The 12,377-nt window shown below is 41.9% G+C and overlaps 1 non-coding gene across 1 annotated transcript; it reads left to right on the forward strand.

The window, feature by feature from the left end:
- Positions 1 to 3,868: 3,868 nt before the first annotated feature.
- On the forward strand, positions 3,869 to 3,942 carry Trnas-uga (transfer RNA serine (anticodon UGA)). The gene has a single exon. It is a non-coding gene; the product is annotated as a tRNA-Ser (tRNA).
- Positions 3,943 to 12,377: the final 8,435 nt, after the last annotated feature.

Consider the following 12,377-nt stretch of genomic DNA (forward strand, 5'->3'; position numbering starts at 1 on the left):
TTGCTGGTTGATATCAGAGTTCACTCCTCGGGCGCTCGGCTCAAAACTGCGGACTGTGGTGTTTTTCGATCGCATCTATCACCTCTCGACAATTAGGAAAATAAACGCTGTATCATTTTTACGAAGGCAAAAATCTTGTTTGCGCAGTGCCAAATAATGTAGATGCTAGACCATGTAGGATGCATTATTGAGGCAGCAGGATGTATCTAAACTTGTGCATGCATCGAATCAATATGATCGCGGCTGGATAATGTAGGATTACGTATTTGCAGAACGTTATGTAAGACCATAACGGTCCAATTTCATACAGCTTACTTAAACTGACATAAACGTGTCTGTAAAAAATAATCATTTTCTTTGCGTAAGAAAAGCCAGTTTCTCAGGGGCTTAACTGACGTGTGAATACTAATTTAGAACTAAACCACTCTATTTTTAAGATGTAATCGTGGTGCAGACATGCTTTTCACATCCCTATGCATAAAAAATCAAATAGTCTTTTTGAAAGACAGTTCCTTTGCTATGATTTACGCTTAAGGATGCCGTGATGTACATAAAAAAGCTTGTTATTTCAACCCAGTCCGTAGGTGCAAACTTCGTACTAGAAATATAATATAATTAATTTCGTAGCTGACTGATGAAAGTGCAAGTTGTGCTATGAATACTTTTCCTTGTTAAAATAGTCCAAATTGTTCCGGCTTCTGGCATTATACAATGCTCCGAACAGTAATTAATATTAATGATTGTGACGTAGCTCATTCTGGTGACATAATTGTTTTAGTAGTCGAGAGTCCTGTGACAGAAAGAAGTACATAAATCATTTGCTTAGTCTAGGTTAGGATCAGTAAACCAGCTCAAGGCAAGCTATAGAGCCCTTCAACTACTACAAACGAAATGCAGTTCTCTAACTTTACACATTTTAGGCAAAAAGTCGAAATGAGTGATTTTAACTGTTTAGGATTATTGCCCGGTGCTTGCGAAGGAAAAATTTCGACACTGTGGGCAATGTAAAATATTTACTTTTTCTCTTTGAAAATTAGGTGAATTCCAGTTACGTGTGGCATTAAGATTTTCTACTGAATATTTATCCTAATCTCTGGAAATGATGAAACAACTGCGTCCTTTGGCTAGCTGCGGCCAAAATTTAAAACAAAAATTAAATGAAATGCACTAATTATTATACACGAAAATTAAAACAAATCCACCCTTTGGTGCTGCAAAACATTATTTTCTTCTTCTTACTATGGGTTTAATTCTTGCACCAGGTTGAAAGACTTGTTTTTAATAATAGAATCACAATTTACTCTTACATGCATCAAATCCAATGAGATCATCTTCATCATGAAATGTGGAGGAAAGAATATCTAAAATGTGGTTTGCGATGGATATATGGACGGAGTTAAAGAGGTTGTCACACGCTCCACTGGACAACATCAAACCATTCATCAATACGAATAACAATATTGCTTATAATTCATAAGATAGGTGGTAGATCTATTTAGTTTCAGAAGAAATATGTTTTACGCCGCGTGTGTTCTGACAGTTTCAATGTACAAAATTATATGTGTGGCATACCAGCGGCATAAATGTTAAGCTTAACTGCAGCAGGACAGAGATAATGAAAACAGATGTAAAACGCCTGTAGGGTCGAACTTCAATTCCAAAATAGACTTTCTAAGTTACATGACTATAAAATAATGTCGTTTTGATTACCTGGTATACCATCAGACGATTTCACCACTGATACATGATTCTGAGTGAATTTTTCGTCTCTATTGCATTTTAAGCTTATGTCAGCCACGAATTATTTGGGCGAGTAGCAGCAAACATCGCGTCTTGTTAATGAAACATGCAGGATATTGCTGTAGTTGAAATATTTTTTTACCCCTGTTTCACATTACTCCACTTGTATAACTGTGAGAGTAACGCTAATCTGCTCCAAAATCTTCCCAATAACAAACCTGAGACTTACGTAGAGAAGTTGTTTTCAAATTACTCTCGTTTTCAAGACCTGTTCATATCTGAACTGTAAGTTTACTTTATTTGACATAGTTTTTAATTTATTCCGCAAAGGCAAACCATTACTCTTGTTGATCAGTTTGCAACGATACTTCCGCGTTCTCGTCAATACAGTACCAGAACGTTTAAGTTCTGCTATTGTAAAGACGGAAGATCCGCGATTCGGAATGTCAGAACTGTAGAGTAAGTAGCTGCAGGAACACCACCACAAAATCATGCAGCACTAACATTCCAAACCATCGACTCTCGGAGAGTGATTTTAACCGTGTTCATCCCAGTGGTAAAGGATCCAACTATTTTTCTCCGAATCATGCAGTTTGGGGGAAAAGCAGTGAGAATAATTACTTTTGGAAATCTTTTATCAGACAAAATCTGTTATAACAATAAAACGGCCGACAGCCCAAATCGGGGAAAGTGTCTACACAAAAAGATGAAGTCAATTTTCGACACTGAATAAATAATTACTTTCACTTACTACGGTCACTTGGCAGTAAGTACTATTAATCCCACTTTCTGTTACTTATGGAAATTATCACTATAATTCAATAATTATGTAAAGAAGACACATATGTTTCAACAAGGACACAAAAAAAAATTAAACTTACAGATATCACTCATGACCAACACGACTAAATCTCATTTCTTTGGGACTGTTATTTGTTAACGTTTTATTAACACCATTATTTGTCTTGCTTTCTTTGACATGGAGAAGCAACACGAATAATTACTGTTAAGATTGTTGCAGTTAAACAATTATGTTACTTTACTTTCACGAATACTATTGAAAACTTGTTCTCATGGTCACGCAAAGCGGTGGCCTTAAACTGATACGTGCAAACTTTAGTATTTAATAATGATTTTCTGAATTTACTACCAAAACAGTACTCTTGCCAGTAATTTACTATTATGCAAGCTTCAATAAACATCAGGATACTCGGAATAAATTCGTTTAGGTAAGGACCCTACTGAGGTAAATGACATAGGAAAATCGCGGTTAAACACAAAGTACATTTAACACTTATATTCCACTGGTTGAAGATGGATGTTTCATACTGTGATAAATAAAGTACTTGTTATTGATGTTGAATGTGGCGTGAGGCGGTGCTGCGTAGTAACATTGCGCAGCTACGGCTCTTGATGTATATAGCTCTGTCTTCCTCTTGGTGGCGACGATAAAATTGCAAATTTTTGAACTATTAATTTATTGCCGTACAGCGCCAATCATGTAGAACTCGTCCGAGGCCAAAACCCAGTCTTGCAGTAAAATTAGGGGCCTCTAGTACTTGACCAACGTAATGCGTGTTCACCACTTGCAGGGCAGCTACCGACTGTGTGGGCCACTTGCACGCCAAATCTCACTCGCGCGCCCCACCACCTTTTTCATTCCACCACAGAACGGAGTTCCGTTCTACCTATGATCCCTACACCTTTTCAATTAAATGATGACTAACTGAAACTCTCAGCTGCCGACAGGTGTTGTTGATTTACCTCGATGTGGACAGCCGAAAATGTGTTCCCCGACCGGGACTCGAACCCAGAATCTGCTGCTTACGTGGCAGACGCTCTATCCATCTGAGCCACCGAGGACACAGATGAATAGCGCGACTGCAGGGACTTGCACGCTTCCCGTGAGACTCACATTCCCAACTGTCCACAATTCTACATATCCAATATACCTTATAGACACTTGCCCAAACTCTTACGGGAATCGCCAAAACGTGCGCCAGTAATGAGTGAATGGCCAAATGTCTATAAGGTTTATTGCATATGTAGAATTGTGGACAGTTGGGAATGTGAGTCTCACGGGAAGCGTGCAAGGGATAAGTCCCTGCAGTCGCGCTATTCATCTGTGTCCTCGGTGGCTCAGATGGATAGAGCGTCTGCCATGAAAGCAGGAGATCCCGGGTTCGAGTCCCGGTCGGGGCACACATTTTCGGCTGTCCACATCGAGGTAAATCAACAACACGTATCGGCAGCTAGGGTTTCAGTTAGTCATCATTTATTCCAGGGAAAAGCTGCACGGTCATCAACAGTATTCTGTTCTTTCGAGAACAGTTACTGTCTTCATATATATACCTTTTCAATTTACACTTCTACTTACAAAAACCTTAAGTGTGATCCATCTACAATTGCATGACAGCATATACATACAAAATTGACATAATTAATTACAGTTGTACTTGAAATAATAGATAATTATTTACAAAATATGTTTTAATACATTTATTCCGCCTACGTCAAAGAGGTTATTTTAAACACATAAACTATACTTAACGAAAGCTTACTCTCGTTATAGTATTTTCTTACTTTTTCAAAATTATTGTGGAACAAGAAAATTTTAAAATATACAGATTAATGGCAGTATTATATTTACAAAAGCATTACAAGTTCCAGGTACCAGCTGCGTCTGCGCAACAGAAGTCTTCGGGAAATTTCGCATGTTGCCGGAGGACGGGGCGGGACGGGAAGTGACATCGGCAGCGACTATTTCCGTCGCCCACGGAGTTACCGTCTGTGTGACACCGCGACCCCGCCATCGATCTGTTCCAATTTATAGCTTTCGGAGACCTTGCTCCCTTTCTGACGCAACAGATGGCGCTTCTAGACTCCACGCGTTTCTAATTAACTTCCCTATCGCCTTTATAGGTCGTTTTGCTTCCCGTTCGTTTCTGGGAATTAATAGTGCAACGGAAACGCTATTTCTTGTAGGATGCTATTCAGTGCTTCAAGTCAGTCTTGGTCTTTTTATTTCACCGTGAGTCACGCAAGGAGGTATTCAAGAATCGAATAGCCTAGAATTCAAAACAACGGTTCTGCAAATGTCACGGGACATCAGGCCGAACCTCACACTCAACAAAGCTTTCTGTGGTAATGTCCGTGAAGAAGCCGGTCGTAACCATACATTGGTCAGCTGACACTTTTCAGTATATTATGGCGTATAAATTAACATGTGAACTATTTTAAATCATCTGTGACCGCCTTTTTATTCGTACCAAACTACCAAGCGAGGTGGCGCAGTGGTTGCACATTGCATTCGAATTCGGGATGACAACAGTTCAAACCCGGGTCCGACCATCCTGGTTTAGGTTTTCCGTGATACTGGGAAATCACTTCTTGCAAATGCCGGGATGGTTCCTCTGCAAGGGCCCGGCCGACTTCCTTCCCCATCCTTTCTTAATCCGATGGGGCCAATGACTTCGCTGTCTTGTCCCCTCCCTCAAATCAACCAGCCAACCAGTCGCATCAAAATCGCCCAGTAGGAATGGAACTACGAAAACAGTTGGCAGCTTTTACATCAGTCGAATCGACTGAAAAATGAGTACTGCATATACCAAATCAATTACTGTTTGCTCAGGAGCCGGCCGAAGTGTCCGAGCGGTTTTAGGCGCTTTAGTCTGGAACTGCGCGTCCGCTACGGTCTCAGGTTCGAATCCTGCCTCGGGCATGGATGTGTGCGATGTCCTTAGGTAAGTTAGGTTTAAGTAGTTCTAAGTTCTAGGGGACTGATGACCTCAGATGTTAAGTCCAATAGTGCTCAGAGCCACTTCAACCATTTTTTTGTCAAGAAATAATATAAACTAAAACTAAAAACTCCTCCCGCACAGGCCATGAAGGCCCAAAGGAACCGACTGGCTGCAGTGTCTTCCTTAGCCCACAGGCGTCACTGGATGCGGATATGGAGGAGCATGTGGTCAGCACACCGCTCTCCCGACCGTATGTCAGTTTCCGAGACAGCAGCCGCTACTTCTCAAACAAGAAGCTCCTCAGTTTGCTTCACAAGGGGTGAGTGCACCCCGCTTGCCAACAGCGCTCCGCAGACCAGATGGTCACCCATCCAAATGCTAGCCCAGCCCGACAGAGCTTAACTTCAGCGATTGGACGGGAACCGGTGTTACCACTGCGGCAAGATCGTTGGCAGCAAGAAATGACATAAACCCTGAAAATAAAATACGACAAAAATGACTTGTACAAATACTTCAAGGGCTTTAAATTGGCACAGAAAGTGGACACTTGGGTACAAATATACTGCGTGAGAAAAAAGTGAAGAATCAAGCAGGCGCAGTTGTATTTTTTATTTATTTATTTATTTACATGTCAAGTTCTGTAGGACCAAATTGAGGAGCAAATCTCCAAGGTCATGGAACGTGTCAGTACATGAACTTACAACATAAAAGTAATAACAGATAAAAATAAATGTTCATAAACCTGAAAGAAGATCAGTCCATAAGTTTAAGCAAACGCTATCAGCAATACAATGAGAATCAGCTTAATTTTTCAAGGAACTCCTCGACAGAATAGAAGGAGTGACCCATGAGGAAACTCTTCAGTTTCCATTTGAAAGCGCGTGGATTACTGCTAATATTTTTGAATTCGAGTGGCAGCTTATTGAAAACAGATGCAGCAGTATACTGCACACCTTTTTGCACAAGAGTTAAGGAAGTCCGATCCAAATGGAGGTTTGATTTCTGCCGAGTCTAACCGAATGAAAGCTGCTTATTGTTGGAAATAAACTAGTAGCATCGTCCACATACACACAATCGGCTGATATTACAATGTTCAGAGTTGCAATGATCTGTGTCATGTAGTACAGGCACCAAAGTACATTCGTGTTTCCAGAATTAGATCTTCCTTCTGTGGCGGAGTGTGCGCTGGTATGAAACTTCCTGGTAGAGTAAAACTGTGTGCCGGACCGTGTCTCGAACTAGGGACCTTTGCCTTTTGCGGGCAAGTGCTCTACCGACTGAGCTACAGAAGCACGACTCATGACCCATCCCCACAGCTTCAATTCTGCCAATTCTGCCTTGTCCGCGAAAGGCAAAGGTACCGAGTTCGAGTCTCGGCCGGCACGGAGTTTGAATCTAATAGGAACTTTTACATCGGCGTTGCTCGTGTTTAGTGTTGTTACCAGACCTGGTAGAGTATACAAGGGCTGTAAACAGCGTCAGATGTTGAGTAATCACAGCGAAAGACTTGGAGTTGTCGCGCACTCGTTTGGGATAGCGTAATCAGTCCCTGGGCCTCATCCCCATTTGCCGGCTGGTCTAATCGTGTGTTATCCAGATTTGTGGGGCATTCGGATGTGACAGTGGCCCATTGTTGGATGACATGGGAACGTGAGACCAGGCATACTCGTCGTTATTGGTCGGAGACTAGCAGTAGTCGGCACCAGGGAATTACAGTTTGGAGTGATGCTGTGACCGAGAAGCATGGACTGCTGATACGTGGTGCCACATTGTGTTCAGCATGACATGTCGTTCTGCAGTATCCTGCGTGACCATCTTCGGCAAGTGCCGTGATGACATGGGTAGAGGTCCCATTGTTCTATTGTTTTGAAGTATCATTGTTTTGACGTATCACATATTTGATATTCCTGGGCTTATAGTGTTGGGAGCCGTTGCGTGTTAGTGCAGTTCACGACTGATACTGAATAAGGGAACTGTGACACTACGTCACTGAAATCCTTCGTCATATCTTACATCTCATGCAACGTTATCGTGGTGCCATTTTTTTCGACAGGTCAATGCCCGTCAACATATGTTAAGTGTTTCACTGTCAGGGTGATGATGAGGTACTCTGATCCTCAGAGGTATCTTCTACGTAACATGTGTGGAAACAGCGCGAAGGTCAACTCCGCCCCAACGTCAGTAATCCAGGATATCAAGCACCACTTCCACAACCACGCGGGATTAGCCAAGCGGTCTGAGGAGCTGCAGTCATGGACTGTGTGGCTGGTCCCAGCGGTGGTTCGAGTCCTCCCTCGGGCATGGGTGTGTGTGTGTTTCTCCTTAGGATAATTTAGGTTAAGTAGTGTGTAAGCTTAGGGACTGATGACCTTAGCAGTTAAATCCCATAAGATTTCACACACATTTTAATTTTCGAACCACTTGCACAATAGTTGTTGGCCAGCTTTCCTCTGCATGTGAATGTGAATGTGAATGTGACTCGATTTTGTAATCTGTGAAATAGCATCACATCCGCTCAACCCGTAATGTTTCATGTTGGGTTTTCCTTCTTTTGCTGGTACTTCACTTTTCTGTCCTTTATTGTTTTCCATGTCTCAAAAGCCGTCTTAGCGTGGGATCCATGGAATATCAGTGACACAATGTAATGTAGTAGACTTAATGGCTTGCCGGCCGGAGTGTTCGAGCGGTTCTAGGCGCTTCAGTGGTTGTGTGTGATGTCCTTAGGTTAGTTAGGTTTAAGTAGTTCTAAGTTCTAGGGCACTGATGACCATAGATGTTAAGTCCCATAATGCTCAGAGCCATTTGAACCATTTTTTTGTAAGCTTAGGGACCGATGACCTTAGCAGTTAAGTCCCACATTTGAACATGTTGAAGTGACTTCAGTCTATTGATAAAGTCAGCCGAGTTGTGAACATGATGCACGCAGCAGAGAGGCGAGATGTATCGCCAAATCATACGTATGATACATTTCGCCTCATTATTGTGCATTTAATTCATTTCGTAAAGAAACGCCACTAGGTGTCCTCACAGAGGCAATGTGTCGCGAGATACGGGGGGCCCTCTGGTGGTTGTGTTCGTTCGATTAGTACTCGCGTGCGCCGCATTTGGGCTTACTTTACTCTTAGCTTTCAACCGTTTGGCTTCTTTTCGACGGATGTTTTAGTGTTTTTCTGTAATCCTGTTAGCTCCTTAAGCTTATATTTGAGTATGCTAATAGTGGTTGCAGAAAATGACAGCAATGTGTTTGGCAAGCACACATTGTATGCAACTTACGCATTTCCTTTTTAATCATTTCTAAATTTTCATTTCATTTGAGTTTTTGATCTAGTCCATTACTGCGAAAATTTACGCATCTTTTAATAATAGAATAGTTTTTAATAAATTATAAGATTGGTAAAACAAGTCTAAAGGAGCTACATTTACGGCAGCTTATGACACAAACACAGTTTTGTGTAACTGCACCCCAATTTACTATGAAAGTTAAAACTCTTGGTGGATCATTGAGCTGTCATTTATTTTGGCAGTGTGTTACTAGCTATCGATGTGGAAATGATTCTAGACGAAAAGTATCGTTCACAGTTATTATTGTGGAAAATTTCTTACGTACTATGGTGAGCTTACAAGAGTAATCCATTTTGTTCAAATTATGGTAGAACTTTCCTGCTGTTTATGCCAGCTATGGTTGGTAATGGCCATTGCCCAAAACTAGTTGCAAATTGTGCAAAATAAATGATAGCTGAAGGTTTCAACACGAATTCTAACAATTTTTGGCGGCTGAATATCGCCACCTGCAAACATGCATAAATTTTTTTTATAGAAGGTAGCATCTTTCTAATGACAGTTCCGGCACTGTAGCCTATTTTTCATTGTATTTGGTGATGCTTGGGTTGCGTGTTCTGCCGGATATCAGTGTCGTCTATGCACAGTAATTGGTGCATATATGAAGGACATTTACATCAAACTATACAAATACTGCACTTTATTTCATGCCAAAGCAACGTAAACTGACTAGAAAAACATAACATCTTCCCTATGCGATAAACACACAAACGATGTACGAACACTGTGGGACGGAGACACTATGACACATGAATGCTTTAACCGGTCTAGGAGACGTGCACGGATAGCCGAAGTGATTGAGGTGACCGCTCGTCCTAAGCAGGATACCCTACCTCGAGCCCCGGTCCAGCTCAAGTTCTCATGTGTCTATAGTAACCAATACAGCTGACGTATTGTCGTATTTGCAATTTGAGAACTGCATGTTGTGGGCAAATATTTACAAAATGTATACAATATAAATGACATATTCTTAATGTATCAATCAATCAGTTTGTTTTACTGAAACACAAGCAAATGTGATGAATACAATCATAGCTATAATACACTTGAAAAGCAATAAAGTGCTTAGAATCTGAGCACTACTCCTTCTTCAGCGAGTCTATCATTTTCCCAGTCACTTCTGCAAAAGCGTTCAGATTTTAACCAAAACCAGAGATTTTCTGTGTGACAACTAGACACACTTGCAAATTAAAAGCAGAGCTCCAACAAGAGAGCGACTGTGCATATTGTGCTTCTGGGAGGGCCCGTATATCACTTTACTGGTCGACGAGGGAGCCAACGTTTTGCTACGTCAGTAACATCCCCATTGTCCACGTGCTATTTCCCGCGGAGTGCATACTTCTTTGGACCAAACGGATGAAGTCGGAAGGTGCGAGAACCGGGCTATGGTGGTGATGGGGAAGAACAGCCCAGTGAACAGACTTGTGTGAGGCGTTGGGTTGTCATGAAGAAGTTCGTTTACATTGACGTGGCGACGAGCACGCTGAAGTCGTTTCTTCAGTTTCCCGAGGTCAGCACATTTCAGGTATCACAGCTGTGTCCAGCCTGCTGGCAAGCAGGAGATCGAGCAGATTTGCGCGGCCTTGTTGCGATGAGGGCATACGACTCACCGTGGTTCCGTTCGCTGTGAGGTCTCTTTAGCCATTCTGCAAGCGCTTATGATTATCAGCGATGCTCTGCTTTTCCCTCAAAAGAAAGTTGCAGTTCTTTGCTTGGCACGTATCTCCATAACAAACGCTATTTTGAAGGCTACGTATTTCGCCGCCACCTATCGGGACATCATGAAACTACAGAGGCTCAAGAGTAAATATTCCATCATGCCCCACAACAAATTCCACATTTTTTTCAACCGAAACTGGCTGAGAAAAAAATGAGTTGCATTAGCCATTGAACGCCCCTCATAATATATTTCCAGCAACCATAAGTAGTCAATAGCAGCCGAAACGTCGGTAGTTTTTCACGAAATTCTGAAATGGACTCCAGCCGAGAAACACTATACCCTTACATAGATAGTACATCCTAATTAGCGATTAAATTAATGACAATTTAAAGTCATACTGACTGTTAATCGATCTGAATGTTTCAGATACATGCAGGATTTTCAGAGCCCGCTATCAGTCAAACATTTTTCTTGAGTTTTTATATTTTGTCAGTTCAAAAAAATGGCTCTGAGCACTATGGGACTTACCATCTATGGTCATCAGTCCCCTAGAACTTATAACTGCTTAAACCTAACTAAACTAAGGACATCACACAACACCCAGTCATCACGAGGCAGAGAAAATCCCTGACCCCGCCGGGAATCGAACCCGGGAACCCGGGCGCGGGAAGCGAGAACGCTACCGCCCGACCACGAGCTGCGGACTATTTTGTCTGTCTACATCAGAGAGATGCGACAGCAACTTGTGCTGAAGACAAGTGGCAGGTAACACCAGGATCGACAGTTCAGTAATTTTGTTTTGCCTGCCATCTTGTTTCTGTAAATTGTGATGACATGTTTTGAGTGTGAATTACAAGTTTATAAACAGCGGTTAATAAGATCGAAGGAACCTTAGCAACGGATATAACAGAATACACCACAGAAAGACGGCCAATATGAATGTTTCTTTATGTAACGTAGACCAAAAAACGAAGTAAATTTTCCCTCGTATTAGGCTAGGCTTCTGTTTCTCCGTAGGATGACCACAGCATGAATAAACCGTGAAGAATAATTTTAAAACCTATACATATTTTGTTTAAACTATTTTGTGTCGTTATTGTACTCTAAGGGTGATGTTTGTACCTAGGAGCATGTTGCTTTAATAAATACATAAACAAATTAAGCAAAGCAACAAATATTCGTGACTGGTAGTGGTCTCCGAAAAACCTTATCATATGAATTAGACACACCTACCTACCTAGTAACTCGTAGCACCCCTTTTCGGTGGGTGCGAAACTTCATGAAAGTCCAAACTGTGCAAATCTTGACTGGTAGGGTTTAGATTAGATGGCATGGACAGTAACGAAGAGCCCGCAAGTCCTTGGAGCGTTACTGTAAAAACCACGACACATTTCGCGCCAGAGTAGCGCGGCAAAGTGTCATGGACAAAGCGCGCGAGGCATTGCATGGGCAGACCTAATAACCCAGGTGTTTACTTGCCGGCGGCGATGGATCGGACACGTCAGTTCTTAAGCCGTCGGCACACGGACCGTGCATTCGAATAGCAGCGCTCAGGGTGGCGAATTCACGGTGCTGCTAAACGCTCAGAACTGTGCGAAGCACAGTGGGGCCAAACCCCAAAAAGCTGGCCAAATGTCGAAAAATAAAGTTCAAGTTCCGGTAATGTCTAGTCGTGAGTTAGGTTGGGTAAGGGTCCGAAGGTCGAATTCCGGTCGCCTCTATACCTGCTGTTGTAGGACAGTTGAAGCTAGACTAGTCGAGCAGTGAGCAAATATTTCAATGCTACATTCAACAGGACGCCAAATCTCTAAAAATCAATCGATTTCAATTCTTAAGGATGGAATCAACAGCCGCAAGTAAGTAGAAAATCAGTATGTAACATAAAATTAATAATAATA

The sequence above is a fragment of the Schistocerca cancellata genome, chromosome 3, assembly GCF_023864275.1.
Source record: "Schistocerca cancellata isolate TAMUIC-IGC-003103 chromosome 3, iqSchCanc2.1, whole genome shotgun sequence".
In the NCBI taxonomy this organism is placed as follows: Eukaryota; Metazoa; Arthropoda; class Insecta; order Orthoptera; family Acrididae; genus Schistocerca; species Schistocerca cancellata.